Source organism: Tenrec ecaudatus, chromosome 15, assembly GCF_050624435.1.
Source record: "Tenrec ecaudatus isolate mTenEca1 chromosome 15, mTenEca1.hap1, whole genome shotgun sequence".
In the NCBI taxonomy this organism is placed as follows: Eukaryota; Metazoa; Chordata; class Mammalia; order Afrosoricida; family Tenrecidae; genus Tenrec; species Tenrec ecaudatus.
Genome location: NC_134544.1, coordinates 50,507,082 through 50,513,786, shown reverse-complemented (window position 1 = coordinate 50,513,786; position 6,705 = coordinate 50,507,082).

The window sequence follows — 6,705 nt, the reverse complement described above, 5'->3', positions numbered from 1 at the left end:
GCAACTTATATTCTATTTTCCACTGAATTCTTATCATTTTTAAGTTACTCCACTGTTAGTCTTTAGTACAACTTAACAACTATAAGCAGGCAATTCACTGAAAATAAGAGCCCCTGCTCGACAATTTTCAGTGGAGCTTACAGACCAAGAAGAGGCTAGGAAGAAGGAAGAAGTGGTCCACTTTTGAAAAATTAACCACTCAAACTTTAAGGTTAGAAGCTAAACATCATCTGATATAGTGCCAGAAAATGAGCTCCTTGGGTTGGAAAGTACGCAAAATACTACATGCTGCCACCTCTAAGTAGAGTCAACCTTGATGATGTACATCAGTGTTTCCCAAGTGGACAACACCACCCCCTGGGGGTGTGCAGGAGCGACCTAGAGGGGCTGCAAAAGCAGATAGTACACGTCGTCATAGATTATGGACTACAAACGTGTTTAATTGCCAAATGGGCACCAGTGCTGCCTAAACTCATCCAAAAGCTAGACATAGAAGGAATGTTATTTATTTAATGAAGCAAACATTAATATCCAAATTAGACAAAGGTACCAAAAGAAATTTACAAATCAATATTTTTTATTAATTTAGATGCAAAAATTCACAACAAATTTATTCCTGGAATACAGAGATAGATCGTTCCTTAATTAGAAAATCAATGCAACACTTGAGGATAAACGGGAAAAAATTACATGATAATCTTGATGGATGCAGAAAAAGCATTTGATAAAATCCCATGCCCTTTCTTGAAAACCACAATGAATATTGGAATAGAAGGCAACATAACTGAATGGAGAAAGCTTTCCCTTTGAAATCAGTCTGGGTTGACTAGAGAAATTCATAGACACATATAAGAAAGAGCTTTCTATAAAAGAGCAATTGTATTTTGAGAAAACATCCCAGTCCTGATCAATTCCATAAGTTTGAGATTAACCCATATGTCTGATACTAGTCCATTGTCTAACACAAGCCCATAAATTCCTCTTTAGACTCATGCAGCACATGAAATTGCACCAAATGCAGAAAGATCTCAGGCGAGTGAGTAGAGGTCTTGTGGATCCAGTGGCAATGAAGCATCTCAATGCTGGCATAGGTCTCCACTTGTCTCCTCTAGCTCTGTCTAAACAGCAGGAAGGGGAAGGCAGAAGTTGGTCTGGCCTCTGGTGAGCTACTCATCAACATCATGACTGCAAATGATGTCATCAAGCTGTGACCTGATTGACAGGCTAGCTTCCACCCCTTCAATCCAAGTTGACAGGAAATTATATAACTGCCAGTCTCTCATCACATCTTTACTATATTGTATTAAAATTCCCATACTGATCACTAGGACAAGAACAAGAAATAACAGGTGCTTGCTTACATTGGAAAAAGCAAAACCATGATCTCTGCTTGTGAAATATGCACACTGAAGCACTGTTGGCATAGTGATTATGCATTAGATTGTGATCCACAAGGTCAGCAGTTCAAAACCACCATCCTCTCCTTTGAACAAAGACAGGGTGTCTACTCCCATAAACAACTACAATCTCAGACACATGTAAGGGCAGTTATACCATGTCCTATAGGGTCACTATGAGTTGGCATACAAGCGATGGCAGTGAGTTTGATTTTTTTGTTACATACAGATGATGTAAGTAAAAGTATCCCAAAAAGTTTACAAGAAAACTTTTGGAACTAAATAGAGGAATTTAACAAAGTTGCAGTGTACAAGATAAACAAAAGCATGGGTTTCTATACACCAAAAATGAGAAATTTGACAAAGAAATTAGAGAAACTATTCTATTTTAAATGATACCTAAAAAATAAAAATAAAATGATACCTAATGCCCCCCCCATTATTACCCAATTCTACCTTACAAATCCTGCTAGACCAGAGATTGTACACTGATACAGATCAGAGTTGGAAACAGGGGATCCAGGACCAATAATGAGAATAGCTATACCAAGAGAGTACGGGGAAGGGGGAACGAATCACATTGATCTACGTATAACCTCCTCCCTGGGGCACAGACAACAGAAAAGTGAGTGAAAGGAGACATTGGACTGTGTAAGACATGGAAAAATAATAATTTACAAATTATCAAGGGTTCGGGAGGGAGGAGAGTGGAGGAAGGAGGGAAAAAATGAGCTGATACCAAGGGCTCAAGTAGAAAATATTTTGAGAATGATGAGGGCAACAAATGTACAAATGTGCTTGACACAATGGAAATATGTATGGATTATGATAACAGTGGTATGAGCCCCCAATAAAATGATTTATAAAAAAACATACCTAAAATATATTAGATACCCTGGGAATAAATATAACCAGGCATGTGAAGAACTCATACAATGAAAACTATAAAATATTGCTGAAAGAGTTTTATTTTTATTTATTTGTTTTTACTCATTTTATTTGGGGCTCATGCAACTCGTAAGATTTGTAAGAATTGGGATAATGATGGTGGGGGCAGGAAGCATTTAGGAACTAGAGGAAAGTTGTGTGTTTCATTGTTGCTACACTGCACCCTAACTGGCTCATCTCTTCCCCGTGAACCTTCCTTAAGGGGATGTCCACTTGCCTACAGATGGGCTTTGGGTCTCTACTCCGCACTCCCCCTCATTCACAATGATATTATTTTTTGTTCTTTGATGCCTAAAAGCTGATCCCTTTGACACCTCGTGATCACACAGGCTGGTGTACTTCATCCATGTGGGCTTTGTTGCTTCTGAGCTAGATGGCCACTTGTTTACCTTAAAGCTTTTATGACCCCAGATGGCTATATCTTTTTATAGCCGGGCAACATCAGCTTTCTTCACCACATTTGCTTATGCACCCATTTGTCTTCAGTGATTGTATTGGGAAGGTGAGCATCATGGAATGCCAGTTTAATATAATCAAATGTTCTTGCATTGAGGGAGTACTTGAGTGGAGGCCCAATGTCCATCTGCTACCCTTAATACTAACCCTATAAATATATGCACATATATCTATTTCCTCATCATAATATATATTTACATACATGCCTATATTTAGGCCTCTATAAATGCCCTTTGCCTCCTAGCTCTTTCCTCTACTTCCTTTCCCTTTCCTCTTGTCTCACTATCATGTTCAGCCTTCATTTGGGTTTCAGTAATTCCTCTCAGTTGCATTACCCTTGGTCACGCCCTACCAGGCCTCCTACACCCTCCTCACCACCGATTTGGATCACTTGTTCCCTTGTCCCTGGGTTTGTTAACACCACTTCTTTCCCCCACACATCCCCCTCTTCTGTGTTCCCCCGCAACCGTCGGCTCCATTGATTTCTCCTCCTTATTTAGACAGACCTGAGGAGATAATAACATGCACAAAAAACAAGACAGCAAAACAAAGCAACACAAGAAAAAACAACACTCCAATAACAAAACAACAACAAAAGAAAAGCTTGTAGTTAGTTCAAGGTCTGTTTTTTGGCCTTTAGGAGTGTTTTCCAGTTGAGTCTCTGGAGTGCCAAGCCATGGCCCCAAAGTCTATTTTTGGTATTCCCTGGGGACTTCCCCTTGCTGTTCTGTTCCACGCTCTTAGTGTTTTGTCTCGGTATGGTGGGATGAGATGGAGCAGAATTCCCACACTGTGTTGTCCCCCGTAGGGCTATTTGTCAGTGAGGGATGTTGTGTCTCATAGTGGTGCCAGCCATATGGTCTTCTCTGTGGATTGACTGCTCTGAGGGGGTATATCATCCTCAAGGCTTAGTGGGCCAGAATGTGCTCCACTCTCTGTTCCTCCTCCTTCAGTTGCTACCATGTGCTCTGATCAGACATGTCCGTCTCCTGGAGCTGCAGATTCAGTGCTGTCCTCTGAAATAAATTCTTCTGGGGGGATGGGCAGGTGTCCACATAGTTGGGATTGGGGCTGGCCCCTCAGACCTCTCCACTGGTTCCTTGCTTCATGCCGGCATGTTGCATTCACATCTTGGGGCACTAGGTTGAAGTCTGGGCCCTCTTTCCCTGCGGAGATATTAACAATACCCTTCCCGGGTGGGTTAGTGCCCTGTTCCCCTGCTACCCATTTCTCTTTTTTTCCCTATCCCCATCCTTTTTAGTTGGCTAACATATGTATTCCTGGATTTGGTCTGGTCCCGGCCATACTACCTGGGCCTCACCCCAGGAATGTTTGTATACAGTAGCTTTTTTCCAATGCCCCTTTTGCATTTTTTTTAAACTTACCTCAGCGGACTCATGTTATACTTGTCTTTTTATCATGTTTTCCTCCAGTTCTTCCCATGCGGCGGTGTGCTTCATAAGTTCATCACTGCTTTTTAGTGATGCGTAGTACTCCATTGTATGTATGTACCATAGTTTTTTAATCTACTCATCCATTGATGGAAATTTGGGTTGTTTCCAACTCCTTGCAATTATGAACTGTGCTGCAATGAACATTGGAGCACAGATGTCTGGCCCTGGTTTGTTCCTTGCCTCTTCTGGGTATATGCCCAGTAGGGGGATTGCTGGGTCATATGGTAATTCAATTTCCATGTGTTTTAGATATCACCAGATCGATTTCCATAGTGGTCGTACATACTTACAGGTCTACCAGCAGTGGATGAGAGTTCCTGTCTCCCCACAGCCCCTCCAACACTTGTTGCTTTCTGATTTTTTTGAATTGGGCTACTTTTGAGGGTGTCAGGTGGTAGGTACCTCATTGTTGTTTTAATTCGCATTTTTTTTCTTTTTTAAACATTTTATTAGGGACTCATACAACTCTTATCACAATCCATACATATACATACATCAATTGTATAAAGCACATCTGTACATTCTTTGCCCTAATCATTTTCAAAGCATTTGCTCTCCACCTAAGCCCTTTGCATCAGGACCTCTTTTTTCCCCTCCCTCCCCACTCTCCCCTCCCTCATGAGCCCTTGATAATTTATAAATTATTATTTTGTCATATCTTGCCCTATCTGGTGTCTCCCTTCATGCCCTTTTCTGTTGTCTGTCCCCCAGGGAGGAGGTCACATGTAGATCCTTGTAATCGGTTCCTTCTTTCCAACCCACTCATCCTCTACCCTCCCAGTATCGCCCTTCACAAGACTTTTTTAAAAATAATTTTAACAATTTATTAGGGGATCATACAATTCTTATCACAGTCCATACATATACATACATCAATTGTATAAAGCACATCTGTACAGTCTTTGCCCTAATCATTTTTTTCTCCTCTTTTCTTTTTTTTACATTTTATTAGGGACTCATACAACTCTTATCACCATCCATACATATACATACATCAATTGTATAAAGCACATCCATACATTCCCTGCCCCAATCATTCTCAAGGCATTTGCTCTCCACTTAAGCCCCTTACATCAGGTCCTCTTTTTTTCCCCCCTCCCTCCCCTTTCCCCCCCTCCCTCATGTGCCCTTGGTAATTTATACATCGTTATTTTGTCATATCTTGCCCTATCCAGAGTCTCCCTTCCCCCCCTTCTCTGCCATCCATCTACCAGGGAGGAGGTCACATGTGGACCCTTGTAATCAGTTCCCCCTTTCCAACCCACTCACCCTCCACTCTCCCAGCATTGCCCCTAACACCCTTGGTCCTGAAGGTATCGTCCACCCTGGATTCCCTGTGCCTCCAGCCCCCATATGCACCAGTGTACAACCTCTGCCCTATCCAGTCCTGCAAGGTAGAATTCGGGTCATGATAGTTGGGAGGAGCAAGCATCCAGGATCTGGGGGAAAGCTGTGTTCTTCATCGGTACTACCTCACACCCTGACTGACCCATCTCCTCTCCTAAACCCCTCTATGAGGGGATCTCCAGTGGCCGACACTTGGGCCTTGGGTCTCCACTCTGCACTTCCCCCTTCATTCAATATGATATATATATATATACATATACACATATATATAATCTTTTTTTTTTTGCATGATGCCTTATACCCTTTGGCACCTCATGATCGCACTGGCCGGTGTGCTTTTTCCATGTGGGCTTTTTTTGCTTCTGAGCTAGATGGCCGCTTGTTCACCTTCAAGCCTTTTAGACCCCAGACACTATCTCTTTTGATAGCCGGGCACCATCAGCTTTCTTCGCCACATTTGCTTATGCACCCGTTTGTCTTCAGCGATCCTATCATGGAGGTGTGCACTAATGATATGATTTTTTTGTTCTTTGATGCCTGATAACTGATCCTTTCAGGACCACTCGATCACACAGGCTGGTGTGTTCTTCCATGTGGGCTTTGTTGCTTCTGAGCTAGATGGCCGCTTGTTTATCTTCAAACCTTTAAGACCCCAGTCACTATCTCTTTTGATAGCCGGGCACCATCAGCTTTCTTCACCACATTTACTTATTCACCCACTTTGGCTTGAGCAGTTGTGTCGGGAGAGTGAGCATCATAGAGTTCCAATTTAATAAAAGAAAGTATTCATGCATTGAGGGAGTGTTTGAGTAGAGGCCCAAGGTCCTTCTGCCACCTTAATACTTAACCTATAAATATAGACACATAGATCTATTTCCCCATCCTCCTATATATATTTGCATGTACATGTCTTTGTCTAGACCTCCATAAATGCCCTTTGACTCCTAGCTCTTTCCTCCATCTCCCTTGACTTTCCTCCTGCTCTACTACCATGCTCAGTCACCACCTGATCTTTTGTATTATTAAAGCTATTATATATTATTTTCATTAGCCAATCATCCCATGACAATGGATTGTGTACAGAAAAATGTTATGAAAATAAA